Below are 23,594 nucleotides of genomic sequence, written 5' to 3'. Positions count from 1 at the left end.
AGGAAAGTGATGTGACTATGGTTACAGCGGGTAAGAAGTGGAGTTTGGAGGTGAAATCAGTAGTCTTTGCTGACATGGGGGGTGTGGGAAAAAATACAGTCATGCAGGGAAGACTGCTTTGCTTAGAGTCTGAGTGACTGGGTAGCTGAGAGTACAAAAAAATTTCCTAACATGGGGAAGACTGGAGAAGGAGCAGGGGTTTTTTTTGTTTTTTTGTTTTTTTTGGTGGTGGGGGTTGGGGGTGGAATCCCAGAATTCTTGTTAGTCCAGATTAAGTCTAAATGCTGTATTAGACACTGAGTGATGCGCTGGGATTATGTTCTGGGAGATATCAGAGCTGAGTCATGTTAATGGTGATGTCTAGGTAAGCATCTGCAAACCCTGCTACCCTCAGGGTGGTCCTGCTTTCTGCCATTCTGTGGTCCTGCTGTTTTGCTTTTCCTGTGACTGCATAAGATGTTCCTACAGACTTTCAATCAATTTCCCTTTTTGCTTAACTAGGTTTTCATCATGTATTGTTTGCAATCCCAAAGGACCTTAACGAATCTTGTTGTTAAGAAGGTCATTTCTAAGGTGCTTTCTGGCTTCACTACTTTATGAAACTAAGAAGCTGTTTTATAACTAAACCTGGTGTTTAACTAAACTGAGAGTACATGACTAAGTACATGTTTAACTAAACATGAGAGACCCATGTACTAAGGGCTTTGGCATACTTTATCTCATTTAACCCTTACAAGAACAACTCTGAACTGGTGGTGACTATCCTATTTTGCAGATGAGAAAACTGAGGTTCAGGGTCTTACGTGACTTGTCTAAGGTCACAAACAGCGTTAGAGCTGAGTTCCAAGCCCAGATCAGGTTGACCCCCAAAGTGCATCATCAGTTGCCACTGTTCTGCACTGTCTGGACCAGGTTTTCCCTCCCATGACTGGAGATGATTCAGTGAGGGCCTGAAACAAAATTCATGATCCGTGTGGTCGTGGTATGGGAACGGCAGGAACGTATGTGTTGCACGGTTCTAAATAGAATGTGTAGAGTTCCAAGCTCCACCCCTCTTCAGCTCAGGACCCTGTGCTCCTCAGTGTCAATCAGCAAAGCAGAACCAACACAAGACACACATCTTCATATCGGCCTTGGGTGGGAAGGCAGGTCACTGGGACCTTGTGATTTGGGAGGACACGAGATACCTTCAACAGTCAGACATTTTAAAGATTGGGAAACTGAGGTCTAAATAGGCCATTTTCCAGGATTGCATGGCTAATTAGTGAAGAGTTAAAATTTAACGACCACATTTCTTAAGTCTATGTCTAATTCAAAAATTTCCAATGTTATTATGGTGCTATCTCCTCTCCCACTTGACAATGAGGTGTTGGAACCTTTCCTGAAGGGATGGGTCATCAAGTTTCTGTTCTCAATCCTCCCCATGTTAATTTATTTTAATTGAGATTTAAGATATACATATAAACTTTAAGCATACAATGCAATGATTTCTTACAGTATAACCACCATCAACGTTAACTAGTTCCTAGCTCCGGATATAAAATCTTTCTAGCACTTTGGAAGGCTCCATTCTGCCCCTTACTAGACAGCAACCACCTTCCCCACTGCCTGAGGTAACCACTATTCTGAAGTCTATCACCATAGATTAGTTTTGTCTGTTCCTAAATGTTATTCAAATGGAATAATAGATATTTACTTTTAAAATCGGTCTTCTTTTACTCTACATTATAACTGTGAGATCCATCTATGTTGTGCATAATAACTTATTCTTTTATATCGCTGTGCAGCATTCCATTGTGTGAATAGATCTGGACTTATTCATCCACTCTCCTGGTGATGGACATTTGGGTATTTTCCCTTTTGGGACTATTATGAATAAGGCCACTGTCAACATTCTGTATGTGTTTCCTGGTGAACATATACAATCATTTGTCTAGGGAAGTAGAATTACTAGATCATAGTGTAGACATACATTTAGTTCTAGAAGACACTGCAGTTTTCCAAAGTGTTTGTAATAATTTTTCTTCCTACCGGCAATAAATGAGAGTTCCAGTTGTTTTACTGTCTTGCCAACCCTTGGCATTGACTGTCTTTTTGCTTTTACCACTCTGTTGGCTGTGTAACGGTATCTCATTGTGGTTTTAATTTGCATTTCCCTGATGAATAATGGTTTTGGCCATTTGGATATCTTCTTTTTTGAAGTGTCTGTTCAAGTACTTTGCTGATGTTTAATTGGATTGTTTGTCTTTCTCTTACTGATGTTTAGGATTTCTTGATATATTCTAGAAATGAGTCCTTTGTCAGATATATGTATTGTGAATATCTTTTCTCAATCTGTGACCTTGCATTTTTATTTTCTAAGCGGTATCTTTTGATGAGTAAGAGTTCTTAATTTTTAATAAAGGTCAATTTATCCATCTGTTTATTATGGTTAGCGCTTTTTTGTGTCTTGTTTAAGAAACCTTTGCCTACCCTAAATCTTGCCTCTTTAAATTCAGGAAGCTCAGAAACCATTTAGAGCTGTGTGTATTTGACAGGTTTGGAAAATGCTGACAATTAAACTTTTTTCAGGCATAGGAGAGGAAAGATGTTGGGAAGTCAGCAGGGAAGGAGCACAGTGGTGCCCAAGCAGGTGGAAACGTATGGGATGCTTTGGAAGGCAGCAATCAAGGACTTATAACTGGAGTTGGTGGGGATAATTTTTTCTTGAGAGAAAATAACAGCAGCAACCATCAGACCAATCTGAGCTATAATGAGCCTTTTGCTGATCCCACCCCCATGCTTTTGATGGACAATAGTCAGCACCTCACTTAGCAGTTACCATAATCTCCTGACCATATTTAGAGCAGGGTCCCAGCAGAGTGCTGCAAAAATGGTAGGTGTGCAAACAATGTTCTGCCTTTCTTAGAACAAGGTGGACTATAAATAAATAAGGAGTCACAAGTATCCAGTGTTTGTACTGAATATTTCTAGTTCATCACTTCATATTCCCTTGGCCCCACCTGTGTTTTACTCCATCCACTGTTGTCGTAACGAGTTCTGTGTGGGTTCTGATCGGCTTCCTGGAGTTGCAACCTGAGGGTCTTTCACCTCAGTGCCTGTTCCTTTCCATTCCAGGCTTTTCTGCTGATACAGAGGCAGATACCCCAGGAACATATTTGGTATTTATGCATGCACATACCGAAGGGGAGGGGAGTTACAATATGTGAGGAGAAACTTGGGCCCATGGGGCTGGGAGCCAATGAGTAAATGATTCCTGGTTCCTTTCCTTGGACAGAAGGTTCTGTACAATGTTTCACAGAGATTCTCGGGTTTTGTAGGGAATCCAGCAACCAGCCACCATAGCAGGGGCCTGCTCCACCACCCATTATCTTTGCACTGGTTCCACCTCCTTCCCTGCTTCCCTCTATGTGACCTCCCTTTCTAGTCATTAGCTCACACTCACCAGGAAAATGCTTACACTTCAGCTTTATTTCAGGCTTTGCTTTCTGGGCACCCGGGCTAAGAGAGCACTCAGTAAGACTTCTGCTTGATTCATTTGACTTCATTTCAAATGTGGATCAATTTTACACTTTTATAGCTTCAAAGGAAGACTCATAGCTTTTCGAGGGAAGGTATCATTATGAATAAAGTCCAACCAATTGGCTACATACCAATTCAGCCATAAGGATAATTTATTCAAGAATCAACATGAAAGGGGTGTCTGGGTGGCTCAGTCGGTTAAGCATCTGACTTCAGCTCAGATCATGATCTCATGGTTTGTGGGTTCGAGCCCCGTGTCAGGCTCTGTGCTGACAGCTCAGAGCCTGGAACCTGCTTCAGAGTCTGTCTCCTTCTCTCCGCCCCTCTCCCACCCGTGCTCTGTATGTCTCTCTCTCTCTCCCAAAAATAAATAAATAATAAAAAAAAATTAAGAATCAACGTGATTCTCTGTTAGCCGCAGAGCTGAAAGTATTTCTCTGTAGACTGCTGTTGGAGAGGGTCCAAGACCAGGATCAAAATTTATGGTGGTTCATGAGCTAACCAAGGCATTGACATTGGTTAAACCAATTCAATATATGAGAAATGTAGTAAAAATCTGACTATCCAAGAAATGTGAACTTGTCATTGACTCTCACACCCAGGGCATAGTCCTGTCCTCAACTGGAGGCCTTTGTGGTCATGATCGCCATCTTATATGACTGGCGCCACTCGTGGTAAGCTGAGGTGCTCAGAACATGTTGCTGAGGTGGTCAAGAGGGAGCCTTTCTAGGTACTGCTGAGGCATTCATGAAAGAATGCTGTAGATAGAACCAGCATGCTACAGAGTGGGGCTGTTGTGTACAAAACGCCACCTGATGTAAAGGAATGTAATGAGAAGTAGGCAGTGTGTCAATAACAGTGTGACATCTGAAGGGGCTGTGTGGCTCCGAGATTGGCTTGTTTTCATGTTTAAAGAGCCAAACAACGGGAGTTGTCAGCAGATGGCTCAACTGAAATCACTTTCTCCCTGGCCTGCTCAGTGCACTTCTCCTGCAGGAATCCCAGGCCAAGAATGATGCTGTGCATCACTGAATAGAGAAGGCACATCAACACTTCCAGACCAACGGTCATCCTCTGGTACACCTAAGGCTCCTACAGCCCCCGAGAACTACACTTTATAGCTTTTCCAGATAAATGTACGTGTTCTGGAATTACCATCTTCACCTTGTGGGCAATGTTAAAGGCTACGAGACAAGGTAGGGAAGAACAGGGAGGGTCAAAGAGAGATGAGGATGGCAATGGTGACATTTGTGACTTTCTGAAAGTCAGTTTTCTCTGCTCACACAGCCTGCTAGCATCCCGTTTTATTTCAGCTGCCCTCACATTTATCAGACTCTGGTTGACGTGACTGTCTTCTCACTAGTGTGAGAGCTCTATTTTGGAATTCTCAGGCTTCCACACAGTGCCTTGCTCATTGCAGTAGCTCAGCAAATGTTTCTGGAAGGCTTCTGAAGCCTTTGCTCAGATGCCGTCTTCTCAATGAGGGCTAACCTGGCCACCCTGTTAAAATTTCCACCTCTTGCCCCAACTCATAATACCACATTGCTTTTACTTTTTCACTATGGCACAAATTACTCATAGCGTACTATGTAACTTATCCATTTATTATTTTCCCTCTCATCTCTCTCCTCCTGCTAGAATGTTCCATGGTAGTCATTTCTGACTGTCTTGTCGGGTGGTATACAATGGGCACGTGATAAATTCTGCTTGGATAAAGAACTTCCATCTCCAAATGAAAATTTCTGTCTTTAAACCCACTCAGAGCTAGTTTATTCCTCCCCTTGTGATTCCAAACCTCCATTTAGAAAAAACACAATATTTTTACTCCACTAATTAATTATTTATTTTGCACTGACTCTATGCCAGGCACTGTGCTGGGTGTTGGAGAGACAAACATGAAGAAGACCGGGTCCCTGCCTTCGAAGAGTTTAGGGTTAGTGAGGGGACATCTACAAACATGGGCTACTGTAATGCAGTGCAACAAATATGATGACGGAGACACCCACAGGGTGCTAAGGAAGCACAGAGGAGAGCACGTGTGCCTCAACAATCAGCTAGGGCTCTGGTGGAAATCAAAGCCCTGGTGCGCAGGCGCTTCGAGGCTGTATAGATATTAGTTAGAGAGGATGTGTGAGGATGGAGGGAGGAAGACACGGGGTCATGGTGGTAGCTGAGAACAATGAGCCTCAAAGCTCAACTGTCTATGGTCAAAAGGTGATGAAATTGTTTTCTTGTTGTATCACACATTCGGCATATCTCTGCTGTGCTCCTGTTCTGTGCTAAGTTGGGGTTGCAGCCATAAACAAGAAAGACGAACATTTTTGCCCTCGTGGAGCTTACGTTCTATTGAGAAGAGACAGTTAATAAAGTAAATAGGTAAGTTATATATTATGAAATAAGTGCTGTGGACAAATGCAGAGCAAGGAAGAGGGGTGAAGAGAGACGGGGATGTGTACTGCAATGCTCAGGGTTCTAATACATTCACCTCTCTGTGGATCATCCTGACACCCTCTATTAGAAACCTTCCTGCAGATGGTGGTGGCCGGCCTACGGTATTAGCGGCTTTTCTGAAGGAAGAAGGAAGGAAAGAAGCCTTCATGTGTCATAGTAATGATAATAGTAATAACAATTTCTGTTTGAAAAAGGACTTTCCTGTGAAAGCCCTCAAGTAATTATCCAGCAAGTGGACAAATGAAAGGACATTCACGAACAGGCATCAGACAAGGACATGGAGAGGAGGCCCAGGGCAGTGCTGAGGCACGCAGGTGCCGAGCCAGGCAGCCCGAGCTGGGATCCCAAGTCTGCCACTTCCAGGCTGGCTGACCTGGGCAGTTCCTTAATCTCGCAAAACCCTACACTCCACACTGTGAAAGATAAATGGTGATAACAGTACTTACTTTACATGGGAGTGTGAAGAATCAATGAGATGATGTGGAAACACAGTAAAGTACAGGGGCCGGCAAGCAGCAAACACTCATCGCTGTCAAACGTTGCTCATAGAGCCAAATATGGTTTCCTCGGAGACCCCGGAGAACATAAACCCTTCTCTTAGACACATTGGCCTCTTTGTAGCACAAAAAGGCAAGAAGTCGGAACTATGGGAGAGGCGAGGCAAATGCTGGGTTGGGTAGGGCTGAGGGTGCTTTTTTTGGCAGAGTCTAAGGTAGAAGGAGACCAAAGAATCCAAGCACAGAACTGCTGAGTGAGTGGCAGAAGGGAAGAGTAGATTCTGACAGCGTGAAATATGGTGAAAGTTGGGCAGACCTGCAGGATAGGATGGGGGCATTTATGGCCATGTCACGTAAACAATAAACTGAAGAAACTCCACATTTAGTCTGGAAAGGAAGATCTGCATGTGTGAAGGACAACAGAGTAACTGTCTTCAAAGAACAAAAGCTAGGGAGCCTGGCTGGCTCAGCTGGTAGAGCATTAGACTCTTGATCTCAGGGTTGTGAGTTCAAGCCCTGGAGGGCTTGTACCTCCACGGGGTGTGGAACCTACTTCAAAAACAAACAAACAAACAATAACAACAAAACCAAAGAACAAGAGCATTTTTTTCTGGCAAAGAGAGAGCAGACTTGCTCTGTTTACTCACAGAGCATACTACTACTGTTACCAGGACAAATAGGTTGAAGTTACAAGGTGGCAGAAACAAAAGAATAATCATGGAAACAGTCACACTAAGGAATGAGGGTGGGTCCCATCAGTGGAGGAGTTCAAGGACAGGCTGGAATACTGGAAGGGAGATGGCTACATCAAGGAAGGGGACCTTCGTCATCTCTCCAGTTCTTCCCCACCCTGAAGTCCTGACTTACAGCCTCGACAAAGGGGGCAAAAAGAAATGAGAAGCCTGGAGGGCTCCAAGCTTGAAAATAATTTTAATAAAGGTGATCAATAGATAAGAGATGGAGGTGAACCTACTGATAAGTTTATAGAAATAAAGTCACGAGGTGATGATAATAGCGTCCATGAAGAGTGCCCCCAATACTGTTTTGCTTAATCCTCACCATAAGCCTGGATTAATATCACCCTCATTGCCATTTCATACGTGAGCAAAGGAGACCTAGAAAGCTCAGGTCTCTTGCCCATGCGTTCTGCCAGAAAGGGCAGACCTATAACTAGACCTGTTTTCTGACTTCTAGTCCACTATATTCTTTCCAGTTCATTCTACACAATCCATACAGGACTATGAAAGGGCATAAAAATGGAGACATGGATGTTTAAGGAATTATAACAACCTCCTGGAGAGCCTAATGGAGAGTCCATATTTATCTCCTTTTTCCTATTTAGGCTAGACTCCTGGGATCCTGGGATCTTCCTAAATTATGGCTCTTAACACTCTGATGGTTCTCATGGCTCATGGTATTTATTACAGTGGTTTGGTTGGTGGTCAAGGTCATCCACAACCTTAGCTATCCTCACTCCTCCCTCTACAGCATTATCTTCCCCTACGCTGCATATACTGCTGTAGGACAAGTGGAGGACAATAGAGAGTGGTGGGGATTGCGGGATGCTGGCTTTGTTGAAAAGAGGAGACTTAGCTCATCTTGAGCCAAGAAATGGAGTCAGCAGGTGATGATAATACAGTTCTTGAGGACTGTCCAAACTGTTGTGTTGAATTCTCACCATAATTCTGGGAGATCAATGGCAGCCTGTGGGAAAAGAGATTCAGGGATGCCAGTTCTACCAACTCTTTAAGGGAAGATAGGATGGAGATTTTAAATGTAGAATCTCCCTAATTTGTAAAGGCTGGCAATGAATTATGTTTAATAAGACCACATGGTACAGGACAAATAAAACCAACCTACAAATCTCGTTCATAGGTGGCATTTTTTTCAACTTCTGATCTAAAGATGCACCATTTATTTATTTATTTTTTAACAAGTAAGGCTTTATTTTTAAAAAGTATTTAATTATTTATTTTGAGAGAGGGACAGAGAGAGCAAGTGGGGGAGGGGCAGAATGGGAGAGAGAGACAGAGAAAGAGAGAGAGAGAGAGAGAGAGAGAGAGAGAGAGAGAGAGGATCCCAAGCAGGCGTTGTGCTGTTACTGCAGAGCCTGATGTGGTGCTCAAATCCATGAACAGTGAGATCATGACCTGAGCCAAAATCAAGAGTCGGATGCTTAACCAATGGAGTCACCCAGCACTCCTAAAAATGTACCTTTTATATGAAACTGGTCTTTATTTGACCAACTTGAAGGGAGTCCTGCTTCCTGAAAGCCCATTATTACTAACGTGCACCTTTCTCAGGGCACTTACACTAGTCAGCCCTGCTAGACTGTAAGGTTTTGAGGGAACAAGTTTTCTAGCTTTTGAGGATTAACATGGTGCTCCATTCACATTAGGTACTTATGAACAATTTGTGAACTTGGATTTAATAGAAAAAGACTTGAAAGGACTCAGTTTTGCTTACATTTGAAGCCAATAAAAGGGGTTGATGAGAAAGGTTCCAGACTCCAAGCGTGGGCAATGACAATAATTACCTGGAATAACTGTATAGGTGGATTAAGCAGAAGGTTCAAGGGGAAGTTGAGATATTCAGAGTTTCATATTATGCTCATTCAGACTCAAGAGCTTAAAGTACTTTTGGGTTTATTTCACTTCCAGGTACAAGAAAGAATCTGGAGCAGGAACACCACCAGGCAGTCTACAAAATTTTTTTTTGTTTAGAGCTTCTATTCTGTAACACAAATTAGAAGGAAGACTGAATGAGGGCACATACTGTCCTGTTCCAACACACTCAGTAGAAAAACTTTGTTTCCCAATATTTGTAAAAAAGAATGAAGACGGATTCATATTTCTTCCAAAGAAATCTCCTGGTTGACCTAACGCAAGATTGCTGCTTGCTCATCTCATCTTAGTATTGGCAAATAAATAGTGGCTCTTAATAATTTTCGATTTTTGCCACAGTGTTGAACCAAAGGAAGCCACTGGTATCATCAATATTAGCAACCTCATGGGAAAATCGTCCGTGTTATCATTTTTGCAGTCTTGAAAGACCTGATGGATTTTTATTTATTTATTTTTCACTAAAATGGTTGATGCCCTGTGCAGGAATGTTATTCAGAAAATTGTGTGGACTTCAGGAAAATGACATATTTGTGGCTGGAGTTAATATGTGATCTTAATAGAGCAGAACTGCTGTGTCTTTAACAGAACTAAATCTCATGATTGGACTCAGATGAATTTAAGGTATTTTCATCATCAAAGTTTAGAGAGGAAGAGGAAAGAAAAATAGTAGCCATTTATGGAGTAGCTGTATGCTTTAAGTACCTTCTTATTCCATTTATAACACCCTAAAGAATAGCATTATTCTATCTGCTTCACAAATGAGAAAACTGTGACTCAGAGATCAAGAAAACTCCCCAAGACTACAAAACTAGTAACTGTTAGAGTCAGGATTCCAGCCCGGGATGGTCTGGCTTTAAAACCTACTCAGAGACCTCTTCATGCTACCCAGTGCTCATCTTGGGATCTTTCCTTCCAGTGGACTACCAGAGAAATTAAATTACTTGCTCCTGGGTCAGCCCTCCTTCTGTCTCCCCACAGCCCACGGTGCATCATGGGCTTTGTTGCATCGCTGAAGGGCAGAGGAAGGCTGAAGACATCTCAGTAGCTCTGGAGGCAGAAACTTGCTGGCTTATTCAACATAGTTCCAGCTCTATCCAATGGCTTCAAAGGATCTGAATGATACTCTGGATCTGATTAGAGATCAGTTGCCATCTCTTAATAAAGTTCTGTCTGCAAACAGACAGAACTACCCCAGTGGTTAGCAACAGTACATAAAGCAGGGTAAGTGTGAAGGACACTTAGTCAGCATGGACAAATGGCAAGTGCCATGGCACTGAGATGGGACTGGAGAGGTTGCCTGCTGGGCTCTAATTTCACCAGCTGATCTAAAGGGAAGTGGCCGCATTGGAGAGCACTTGGTACGTGCCATGCTTTTCAAACCCCAGATCAAAGCTCGCCTCTTTCATGAAACTTGACAAATTTCTCCTAAGTCTGTGTGTTCTGAGGATTCATTAACCCCTTCTGTGCTGTGATTCAACATATGTGAATTCTCGAATGTGAGTTCTCAAGTCATTTATTTAAAGGGTACATTTGTCACCTGCACTAGACATTGCCATGCGCCCCTCAATATCCACCTTCCTCTTCTGTTTATGATCCTGAGTTTTAGTTGGCCACAGGGCTACCAGGAACATTCTCAGCCTCTCTTGCACCTGGTGGTGTTTATGTGTCTGTGTTTCCAGTTGAATCTAGGAAGTAGTGATGTGGATACGTGCCCATTTCGGAGCCTACCCTGACAGGCGGAGATGTTCCCCCTGCCCTTCCTCCATCTTGCTGAATAAAACAAAACCAGCAATAAACTCAAGCACCATTACTTCACTGCCCCATCTAACCTTTATTCAGCATCTATTAAATTTTGACTATTGTATGGAGGCAAGACTGCTGGCACGATGGCAAAAGGACATGGCCCCAAATGTTTCTCTCTCTTTGCTTTGTGGCTGCTAAATTCAGGGAATTTTAGCCCCTATGAATATCTTTTAGCAATAATATAATATTAAGTTGTGATCTTTTGTTTGTTCTGTGTGTGTATTTGCTTTCGGGAGGGGCTCGGAATAGTCTAGGTCCTGCATTTAACATCACTGAATTTTTATCCCCAAGTTGTTAAAAATCTGAAGAGGCTTAAGGTAGACTTTTTGGATGGAGGACATCTGTCTGTGAGTGTAAGTTTGTCTCCTTCACCCACAGAATAGGCGACTCTCCAGGGCAGGGATTAGGGTTTGGATTCCTGATTTTAGGTTCTTGGCTCTAGGAGACAATCAATACATGCCTGCTGAGGTGAAAGTACTTCCTGAGTACCATAGTGCTAACAAACACACCTTCCTTCCCCAAAATACAACCTTGTTGAATCGCAATCTGATGACATCCTCCAGACCAGCTGCCAATCTGTTTTGACTTCTTTCCTCTTTAAAAAGAAGAAACAGAGGGATAACCAAAGGCAATTAACAAGGTGATTTGGAGATGCTGGGACTCTGCCTCTTCCTGCCTGGCCGGGCTGCGGGCTGAGGCAGTCCCCTCCTCTTTGATGGAGCTGCAGGAGTAGCCTTGGTGTGGCCACAGTCACAATACAACCAGAGAGGATTTTCTGTCAGAGCAGGCAGATGAGTCACTCCTCTGCTCAAAATGCTTTCCGTGGCTCGATCCGATTGGACTTGAGCATAAGGTCCATCATTATGTGGGCCTGGCATCCACTCAAGCATTACTTCTTAGCAGCATCACAATTTTCCCTGGCATTTCTGCTCTGACACAGGCCCCTTCCACTCCCAGAGCTATCCCCTCCTACTTCTATCTTTCCTTCACCTATCAAACACCTACTTAACCTGTAAAGCTGTAATTTAAGAGTTGTCCCTTTGGGGACACCTTTCCTCATCATTCCAGACCACCCTCATATCGATTCCCAAAGCATAATGGCTTTACCCAAACCATAGCATTTTCTAAACTTTACGTATCTATTTACCACCTCCACTCCTCCACCAGCCTGTGAACTCCTTGAGGCCAGAGGCATGTCTCCATTCCTGAACTCTCAAGTATGGAAGCAGTGCTTACTACCTTACAGGTGCTCCATCACGTTTGATAAATGTGGGGGGAATGGATGAGATGTCTCATAGGCATTGGTAATAATTTATTGATCACCCATGTACCAGTAGCCCTTAACCTAAATCTGTACCTTTCTTTTACATAAATAAGAAAAGTCATAAAGAAGACATAGCATGCATTCAGGTCTTTTTGCTTCCAAAGACCAAATTGCTTTGCACTAAACAAGTATACCAAGTTATTTCTTGGGTCTACTGCCAAGAACTATACAATGAGGATGCGAGATAAGAATAAGTAAACTTTAATGTCTCTACTGGGCAGGTACATAACTTGGGGGAATGCTTCTATCCTGAATTTCTCATTGAGAGCATACTTCCCACCTGCATCAAAGGGCTGGCATGAAGAAACACTCAATGAAAGACGGTCCAGTCTTCTGAAGCTTATGGAAATGTTGATTGTTGTTAATAATAGGGTAAGTGTTATTTAAATATAGAGTATTATTTTGCCGAGCACTACAAAGTATGGAACACTTCTTACAATGTGAGAATATAAAGTAGATCATCCACTAACCCACTCATTAATGATTCAGATCTACTGAGTATTTATTCAGGCAACAAAGAGTAGAGCTTTTAGTTCAGTTCTTGCGTGTGCGTGCGTGTGTGTGTGTGTGTGTGTGTGTGTGTGTTTTAAGTGTCACAGAATTGTTTACTAGTCTTATGACACAAGTTAATAAGGAGTCAGAGGTAGATGCACATGGCAGGTACAGAGTTTTTAGGGCAAGAAGCCTATTAAGCAAAAGAGAAATTGAGCTCAGCTTGGGTAATTAATCTAATTTCCACCTATCTCCGCAGTTTTAAAATAGAAATGAGAAGTGAAGGTCAATATTGAAAGTATTGCAATTACAGTTTAGCATTACTGTGGTGAAAATAGTCTATAAGTCCATTTAAAACTCCTGCTCAAGGAGAGGTGTTTAAATCTGTTTTGAAGACATGGATTGCGAGTTCAATCTCTCTTTACATTAAGGGGCATCTTGCCTTAAACCTCTGTGTCCTGCCATACATACCTCTCTCTGACTTCTGATTACACCTGACCTTTTACCTAAAAACCGAGACCTTCCCTTTCAAAGAAGGTGGTCTAACTGAATGTTCAAGGACACTCAGAATCGAAGCCTGTCATTCCTTTGTTAACATACATTTTCTCAATGCTACCACAATGCAGCCTCTCGAAACACAGCGGTGGACAAGGGGACAAGCCCCTGCCCTCAGGAAGCTTGCATTTGGTGGGAGGGGATGGAAATAAACTCACAGTGTGTCACCTTGTGATTGTGTTGTGACAGAACACAAGGCAGGGTGAGGGGTGGAGAGTGACCAGCAGGGCTGTGTTATTTTAGATTGGGGGGGGGGGGCAAAGAATGGCTCCATAACATAAGAGCACGCCAGGTGGACCGCCAGGTGGACTCTAAGAGCACTTCGAGCAGAGCTCACAGGAAACACAAGTTAAAGAGATTGCCTGGCATGTGCCGGGAGCAAGGTGGTTAGAGCCAAGGGAGAGGAAGAAATACCCAGAGGAGATGAGGTGGACAAGGCAGCTGGGGTAAGGTCCGATGAACCTTGAGGACCACAGCAAGGCCTTGGGCTTTCTTCTGAGTGAGATGGGAACCACTGAGCCTCTGAATTTTGGCCAAGTCGGGGTGGGGGGTTTCCAGACTGCTTCCCTTTCCATTAACTCAGTCACATCAGCAACTTCCGCATGGCTTCACTTCCTCCACCCCCAAGTGGCTGCGGACTGAGAATACTTCCTGTTTATCCAGCCACTTGATTTCCTGCTGCCTCCTGCTCTCAAGGGGGCGCTTACCTAGGGGCATCTGGAAAAGACAGGAGGAGGCACAAACCAGCGAAGACACACAGCCTGAGAACTGCAGCATCCCTGCCACCTGTCTGGGTCTCTGGTTTCCTCCCCGGTTGCTGAGCCAGTGGCTTCCCACTCCAGTTCTGTGACCTCGGAGTGTCACTGAGGAAGGGCACTGCTGCCCCTGTGCAAAGCTGAGTTGAAAACTGCAGGGGAAGAGTCTGATGTAATTAGGGGTGGGAAAAGTAAAGTGCCCGGGCAAGAGAACTCAAAACTATATCAGAAGTCTACTAATATTGAAAATGATGATGGTGATGGTGACGAAGGCTAACTTTATTTATGCCTGTTCTGTCTGCTAGTCACTGTGTTAAGTGTTTTTATATACTCAAATGCAGGGGCTCCCCGCTACTGACCTCTGAGGTAGATACTATTATTTTCTTCCTTTGGTAGTTGAAGAAACTTGAGGCAAAGAAGTAGGTCTCCTTGCTCAAGGTCACAGAGTCAGTAAGTATCCAACTAGCCAAACAGAGAATTCTAGGTATTAGGCTGTCTGACTTGGAGGCTGGGGTTGCTTCCTTCTCACATGCCCTATGTCAACAAAGGAGGCTTCTCTAGAGGCTGGAGCAGTGTGGTCTTTTTTTGGGAAGAATGAAATGGAGTGGAGTAAAGGCCAATACTGCATCATGACAGAGCACAGGCTTTTGCACCCAACAGACCATTAATCTCTGTATCTCTGGAGTCTAGTGTGAGACCTTGAACAAGGAAGGCACTCAATACATATTTGATGAATGAATGAATGAATCAATGAATGAATAAAAGCACTCTGCATAGAGCCTGACAAATGGTAAGTGCTCAATATACTGTTGCTATTATTAAGTGTGCTCACTGCTGATGCTTCCTATTTTAGGAAAAGTGGCCTGAGATGACTGTCTTAGTCAATACCTAAAAGCTCAGTGAAGTCACAGAAGATGAAATCAATTCTATTAGATGTATTATCGATGCAGGCAATGATAATACCCCAAGAAATCTTGGGTTCTGAACAAAATCCCAGTCCCAGCTTCCCCTTATGAATTGTGTGATCTTATTTACCTTGGAAGCGTCCTGTGAGAACGCTGAGTTTTGCGTAATTTAGAAAGCACTGTCCACAAGTAAATTATTATTATTGTGATTAGCACTCTCATCACTGCTGCTCCATAGTTCTTCACAGGTCACCCCTCCCCCGTCAGTGGAAAATGTTCGTGACCCCAGGAAAGCAGCAGAAGAGCCGTCACGCCAGGTGTTATCAGTCTATTGGTGAGCCCTAGGGTTTTCCATCACTTTCCTTCCCTCCTCCCCACAACTAGATGGCATTATTAGATTTTGAAACAAATTTTAAAATGAAATCCAGAACTGATGCTATGCCTAGGATTGTCACAATGTTAGATTTAGTGAGAAAAGTAAAATGATCTCAACTAGGGATCTATAGAAAAAAAAGTAGTATTCCTACCCCTGATAAGAAATACAAGCCAGAAAGGGTGTTTCAAATACTCGAAGAAATATTATATATGAGTTCAATGTCTTATCCTCTAAGAGTTACATCTTTTCCCCCAATAATGAAATAATGGCTTATTAATTAATCCTTGGGGATTAATCCTGGAGTAGCAGAAAGAATGAAGCAAACCACAGTTTGATTCCCCGTTCTGCCAGGTAACAGCTACATGATTTTGTGGCAAAAAATTTTGTCTCTCTGATTAGGAATCTGTTTTTAATGGGGCAATAGCCTTGGCCTATTAAGGGGATGTCAAGGAGTGCCTGGTATGTGCCTTTTGCTGACACTTAGAAGTAGTCAGTGAATTGGGGGCGCCTGGGTGGCTTAGTCGGTTAAGCCTCTAACTCTTGATCTCAGCTCAGGTCATGATCTCATGGTTTGTGAGTTCAAGCCCAGCATTGGGCCTGTGCTGACAGCATGGAGCCTGCTTGGGATTCTCTCTCCCCCTACCTTGCCCTCCCCCATTCATTCTCGCGCACTCTTTCTCTCAAAATAAATAATAAATAAATTAAAAAAAAAAAGAACTATTCAGTGAATGGGAAGAGTTGTTAGAATTTCTAAATTGCTTATCTTGATAACATATAATATTGTTCTAAGGAGATGAAAATCTCTTGGGGTTTACATTTGTCATCATGTGGAATGGTTTAATGATCAACATATTAAATGGCTCCCCGAAATCAAATCTTTGGGGCACAGCATGAACACTGATCACCTATTCCTTTAGAACCACCAGAGATGACGGAAAAATCTTACAACTAAGCAGCAAACTACCTTATTGTTGAGACACAAAGAATATTATGGAAGGTGCTATTTTGAGGGATCAAAGCTGGTCTGTGGTCTAATCTACCAGAGAAGGATAAATTTGCTAACATCATCTTGCTGGAAGTGGAGGGATCAAGACCTTTTGAAGAACCTTTAAAAATAGGTGTTCATAGTTCAGGGCTCACATATCGGATTCTGGAGGAGCAATTGTGCCACTAGACTGCAGAGATATACAGATCCCTTTGGTCTATAATAAGAAGAAGAAAAGACCATGGGTTTCCTAGCATTTCCCCTGCCTTCAGGAATTGTTTAGGCTTCTGTTTAACTTTTTTTTGACAGTTACCTTCTCCGGGCTCTTAATCCCCTGACAAGTTTAAGAGCTAGATAGGCCAGAGTAGAAGAGAAGAAACCTTCCACGGTCACGGAAGGAAAAAAAAGAAAAAAGAAAAATATATAGTGTATATATGCAACATATTGTTGTGTGTGTGTGTGTGTGTGTTTTCCACCTAGATACATTTCATCAAAAAAGGAATATGAAAGAGCACATACAGTGAATATTTTCAAGGGAAGGTCTAACTTGGTAGGTATTTCATTCTCAACTACTTTTCAATTCTCCATTCTAGATAAAATGGAGAGAATACAACTTGTACCTGCTTGAAATCCTCATTAAATGAAATTGCATTGTGTTTTTATAAGTCGTATTTGGAATGAGTTTAGATTTAGAGCTGGGAGAAGATACATTCTCTTTACGTAAACAAATTCTAGGCCACGCGTGGGCTGGAGAGTTTATGACCTCTCTGGAAAGCTGAGCTATTCACCACAAAGTCACGATGGCTATTAAGCTTACAACCTGAATAGATCAAGTGATAATAAATGTTTCAGATATCATTTTCCTTCTTATTGTCAATTCTGAGCTTCATCAGAAAGTACTAAAACAGGCTATTATAAATTATTGATAGTTGTATTTGAACAGAATCAGGTGCAAATCGTACTCTCTGAGTTTTACATTTAAATCTACTACTTTAGGAGAGCAGTGTTAACAAGGATGTTGTGTCACTGTTGTCACTCAATAAATCTGGCACTTAGGGTAGAGGTGGAAACTGTCAGTGTCTCAGTTACTTTCCAACAGTTAAAAGACTCTTTGAACAGATAAGCAAGTTTTTAGTTGACTTTCCTGCTTGACAATGTCATTAGTTGAATACTATACCTTGTCTTCCCCTAACATGACAGGTGGCTGAGAAATCTGTCTGTTAACCTTCTCAAGGAGCATCTGCCACTTGCATAAAATCACTTCTTCCAAGTCTGTGAAAGATGTTTGCTACTTTCTTCAGAGGCAAGAAAATAGTCAATATAGCACCTCTAAGAATATTAGGTTCCTCAAAGTATCTTTAGGGTTAACTTCTAACATTCAGTTTTGTGTTAAGTCATTTATTTTCAAAAATGACCTCAATTCCGGCGCATTTTATTATTGGAGAAAAGAGCAAGTTTTTGTTTTGCTGGAGGGTTAAGATCTGCTATGAATATGCCACCCCACCCACCCTCCCATACACTCCTTTGTGGTGGTCAGAAAATAAAGTGGACAGATATATGAAACAAATGTTATTTAATATTACAGCCATCAAAGACAGTATGAGTAACATTTTGGCTACTCTAAGTTACCATGTATACTCTAGAGGGTTTCATTCTTTGTTGAAAACTAAATCATGTACAGCTCAAAGTGGTCAATGTTACCCAGTGAGTGCAATGGTTTCTGAAGACTCTGAAAGAACTGTAGAGCTCTGTAGAGACATAAGGTCATGGTTGTGGTCACCACAAGGTCATAGTTGCGATCACCATAAGGTCATGGTTGCAGTCAGACCCTCTACCCAGCACTGTGTTTGCAAGAAGCAGGAGAAATAGGCATGAGGCTTGACCAGCTCTCCTGACAAATACCCACGAGCGTCTCTTCCAAAACAACCCGCAATACTCATTACCCACATATTCACTGTGTCGCTTGTCTCTCTCCTCAAAGCAAGGTACACAGTGTATCATACCAGCTCTGCTCCAGCCTTCTCCTCCTACGATCCCACCAAACAAAACAAGTAATTTGAAATATCCAGTGGCTCAAAATGACAAAGAGATTTCATTGTATTAAGTGGCCTCGATGTGCTGGTTTCTTACATAACTCACACAACAGCATGACACAGACCATGAGTCAGCCACCTCATACTATTGTGTGAAAAAGAAAACCAAATACACAAAGCATTGAGCATTTCCCTCAGCATGATTATCATGTGTCCAGAAAAGTTAAGAGACTTGCCCAAGGTTACATGGATTGGAAGGATACTGGGATGATTTCAAAAGCAGAGGAGAGAAAGTAGGACTTAGGAGTTGACCTTAAAAAGGCCCTGGCCTTTCTGAAGTGGGGGTGGGGTGGGGGGGAGTGCAAGGGCAAGTCCTAGAGAAACCCTAAGATTCCAAGCATAGGAAGAACTATTATGCTGAGAATAATTTCCTGCTTATATTACTTCCTCACCCCAGAGAACTAACAGGCTTAAAATGTAGCATGAGGAAATCAGCCTAAGCACAGCTTCTAGAAAGGAGAATCTTTTAAAAATCTGAATAAGGGCCTAAGATAGTAATAGCCTCAGTGGGTCTCTGAATGAATGCTTGATTGAAATAGGTTAAATGGGGTCCTGAGTAAAACAGCAGAACTTCAAATAAGATGGCCTCTCTTCATCTACCGTCCCCTCTACTGGAATGCTTTGCCCTCAGATCTAAATGTGGCTCTCTCCCTCACTTCATTTAGATCTCTGAATGACATTGCAACAATGACATTTAATAAACTGTCACCTCCCAGAAATGTTTCTACTGGACATCCATTCAAAAGTCGTGAATGGAATTTCCGGAGAAAGACAAATAGGGCAGAATTCTATTTGCCCGATTTCCTCCCCTTTCTTGGTACTATTGACTTAGCAGCTTTGGAAAAATTTAGGAAACTGGAGCCTGAAGGGCCCCCAAAGCAACCCCCTCCTCCAACAATTTATCCCCTCACAGCTTCATTTTTCTTCATAGCCCTTATCACTACATGAAATTACAGAATACGTTTATTTGTTTACTGGTTGACTGTCTACCTCCCCTGTTAGACTATACACTCCATGAGGGCAGGGATGTCTGTCTTGCCCATCTCCCGGTGTCTAAAGCATTGCCTGGCAAGTAGTTAAGTGCACCACACATGTTTTTGAATGAATGAACAAATCTCTACTACCTTTGAAACTTTTGTTTTTCTAATAAGATCTGTCCTGTTTCCCAATGAGAAGAAAGGAGTTTGTGAGCCCCCCTGTCCCCTGTATGAATGCCCATGGAGAAAAGACTGGATCCATGGAATATGAATCAGGAGCCCTCTACCCCAGAGAGGAGGCATCCACCTCTTTCCTGTAGGAAAGGCTTCTATTACAGAGGACGGATAGTCCCAGCCTTGGACGTCCCCAAGGGGATGGGAGATATTCTGCTGCAGGCTGCCTCTGTAGCTCTGAGAAGGCCACCCATGGTGGCCAGCAGTGGAGAAGAGTGTTTAGCATTGGCTCAGAACCAGGTGGAAGCAACGCAGGTGTGGTGAACTGGTCAAAAGTATTGGGTGAGTCTCAACATTTCTGACAGCTTAGCGACATTGCTGCTAAAACTGCATGTATCATACCTTCATTTGGGGGATATGGCTCAAAGTGTGTAAGCAGAGGTTACTCTAGGTAATTCTTGACTGGCCAGATCTTCACTTAGCTGTGCCTAAGAGAGACAAGATGCTGACTTTATATGATAATCCATTCAGATCAGCCAAGTTAGAAGTTCTGGGCTTGAGGCCTGGGCATTGTCAATACTTTTTAAAGTTCTCCAGGGGATACCGATGTGCAGTCAAGTTTAAGAACCACTGGACTAACGTGAAATATAAATTTCATCATCCATATTTAGATCCCTTTCATTTTCTCAAGGGTGTGGTTCCCCGTGGAGGAGGAAGATCACTTTTAGAAATATGAGAAGAACACCGGATAAAATCAACCCCACACACACACAGGCACAATCTACCATTCATCAGATCATTTTCCTTCTATTGGGAGGGCTTCAAATTTCTTCATCTTTCCGAACATTCTTCTGCCATAAAACAGACCACTAAGTTCATACCACCACCGACGGGACTTCTGGAGACAGACAAATATGGCAGAACTCCATGTGCTTGATTTCTTCCTCTTTTCGGTACTATTGCTCTAGCAGCTTTGACACAATTTAGGAAACGGGAGCCCGAAGGACCCTCAATGCAACCAGCTGAGATCCACTGAGGATCTTTATCCATTGAGGATAAAGCTTTCTAAGTTGCGATGAGATACTAGAGAGGGAGAGAGCCAAAGCATAAGAGACTCTTAAATACCGAAAACAAACTGAGGGTTGATGGGGGGGGGGAGGGAAGGGAGGGTGGGTGATGGGTATTGAGGATGGCACCTTTTGGGATGAGCACTGGGTGTTGTATGGAAACCAACTTGACAATAAATTTCATATTAAATAAATAAATAAAAAAGATACTAGATTTGCATATGCCTCTACTCCTTTCAAATAAACGACTGCATTTGTGAAGAGTGCCTTGCATAACCATGCTTTTGCATGGGTGCTATGTGTAGAAAGTGAGCGTCTGTACAACGCAAAAAGGCCCGAGATTAATCAAGCTGGATGCAGGCAGGTGAGAAAAATCCTCCCTAGGTGCCTCCTGTGCTCTGACACTAATTATTAAAGACTCTGAAGAAAGGAACTCCTGGCTCTACCTTGTATCAGGGATTGGTGATTAATGAAATTTACCTTGGGAGAAACTTCGGTGCCAGCATTTTACATTTGAACATCTCTTCCTGACAATAAGCAGTGCTCACCTCTCAACAAACCTCTTTAGCCTGCCTTAGTTTGTTCATTTCCCCCCTTTTTCATAAGCACAAATTAGGTCTTTGCTTGATAATGATGTCACCATTTTACATTAAATGATTAAATGTCTGAAAGGAAGAGCTGTGCTTTCTAAATTGCTAGTGTGTGTTGTGTGTGTGTATGTGTGTGCGTGTGTGTGTGTGTAGGTGTGTGTGTGTGTGTGTGTGTGTGTGTGTGTGTGTGTATGTGTTTGGGGATTTGGAAGGGAAAACAGGCTCTGTGTCCCGGATGGTCAGTGTAAACTCAGCTGGAGTTAGGACATTCCAATTAACTGGCCAAAATAACCTATCACCTTCAGAGAATGTCTCAAAAGATGACAGCAACAATTATGGCTACAGCTAACAGCTATTGGACACTAAAGATGTGTCAGGCACTGTGTTAATTATTTCACATGTATTATTTTCTTTAATCCTCCTACCAAGCCAACGAGGTAGAAACTACTCTTATACCCACGTTACAAGTGAGAAAATAAGGCACAGAAAAGATTTGACCCAAAGAAACAAATCCATTGTGATTCAGCGGTGTTTAGCAGTAAAGACATCTAACGTGTCTTTCTGGTGAGAGTCTTGCCAGAAAACCCCATGAATTTCTGATGAACAGCGTCAGCTGCTTTATAATCTGGCCCTGCCACACTCCACTGTTTCCTCTCCAATCCCTCACAGACATCCTACTGCAGTCAAATGCATTGACTCACTTGACTGCAAAATGGAATGTTTCCCGTCCCCATGCCTCTCCTTTCTGTATCAAAATCCACCCATCTTCGAGTTCAAGTTATCACTTTCTCCACGAAGCCATCCCAACCATTCAGATACAACCAGCCGCACAAATTTTGCGTCCCCTTCATTCCACAAAACACCCCCTGTCTTTAAGAAATATTGTATGTCTTTATTGCAGACACCTCCAGCATATAAGCGTATTTTAAGCTCCTTCCGTGGCCAGGCATATCGCAGATCCCTAATACACATTTCCTCATTATCATTTCTTGGACCCAAAAAAGTTCAGATGATCTTAACGACATTTGCAGAGCAAGCATGTAATCAACAGAGAACGGGTAAGGACCGAGGGAACTATATATAAAGTTTTGCTTTACAGACACGTAATTCTGTTCCAGCAGTTGCTGGAAGACGTGTCTCTCCTCAGTTACCCACACCACGCTTTGAGTTGGCTTTAAACTGGAGGGGCTTTGATGGCTGCTCTCTCTCCAGAAAGGCTATGGCAGGTATGAGCGGCAGGACTGGGACTCTTTGCACGCGTGTTTCCATTCTGGACACCACCATAGGGGGTGCCAAACCACCGCATTCTGATTTTCTGAACCTCAATATGACAGGTGGTAGACACTTCCACAGCACTGGCAGAATTGGTGAACGCGGAGCCACACATTTGAAATAGGCAGGAACACCAAACCGGATTCTTGAGTCTGTTTCAAGAGTGCTCGACACCGCAGTCTTGAATGACAGAGCCAAGTGTGATAATTCTAGGGAACGCAAAAATCCCCACCTGGGAAGCAACGGGGTGTCACCTACACAGTCAACAATAAAGAATTCAGGGACCTCCTTTAAGTAAAGACTAAGGTGAGGGTGGAAAATGATTATGCAATGTAATTCCCCTTTTCTTCCTCCCGTTACACAATGAGTAACTGTCCTTTCTGTGTGTGTGAACTGTTTACACAAGAAGCTTCTGCTCATTCTTCTTTTCAGTACGGGAGGAGAAATCAAAATTCCCATTGTACAAGCACGGAATCTTTTTCATAATATAAAACCAAATGGAAAAAAACAAAAAAGGCTGAATATCATCAGGGGACAATTACCCGTGACAATTAAACAATAGCTGCAGACAATCTGTGAGGACCAACGGCCTGGAACGTTCCGTCTTAAGATGCAAAAGCTGTTTATGCCTGAACTTTCTTTATGGACAACTGCTGAGGGAAAATGACTTGCTTCCTTTGCCTGACAAAGCAAATGGAGGCGGCTGCCCTCCAACTTTGATTTCCAGGGAGCTAGAGATTGAAACTGCCATCTGTGGAACAGCTTTTGTTCAGTATGAAGACCGCACCGCAGCACCGTCAAGTGACATGCCACGAAGGGGGTTGCTTGTCCCACTATCAGGGTGTCCCGGGTGCAGTGTTTATTACGTGTGCTTCTTTTCATTCACTCGTTGATCTAATACCCCACTCAACATTAAGGACCGGCAAATTCTCCCTATTGACACGGATACGAGACAACGAAAACATGTCTACTGTGAAAGGGCTGACTGGGGATCACCTAATAGAAAAGGCAGAACAGACCACGGTCGAGCTTTGCACATTCAAAATTAATGTGCCGTGCCGGTCCCTCTTCTAACTTATTCTCATTAACACAGGCATGCACTCACCGCTGGCATTTCTAGCGCTGTCTGGGA

The 23,594-nt window shown here is 42.8% G+C and overlaps 1 protein-coding gene across 4 annotated transcripts in view; it reads right to left on the bottom strand.

The window, feature by feature from the left end:
* RCAN2 (regulator of calcineurin 2) overlaps positions 1-23,594 on the bottom strand; it is a 268,263-nt gene that overhangs the window by 72,942 nt on the left and 171,727 nt on the right. The window lies entirely within an intron of this gene.

The sequence above is a fragment of the Acinonyx jubatus genome, chromosome B2 (genome assembly GCF_027475565.1).
Source record: "Acinonyx jubatus isolate Ajub_Pintada_27869175 chromosome B2, VMU_Ajub_asm_v1.0, whole genome shotgun sequence".
Lineage (NCBI taxonomy): Eukaryota > Metazoa > Chordata > Mammalia > Carnivora > Felidae > Acinonyx > Acinonyx jubatus.
This window is presented reverse-complemented; position numbering and strand designations above follow the sequence as displayed.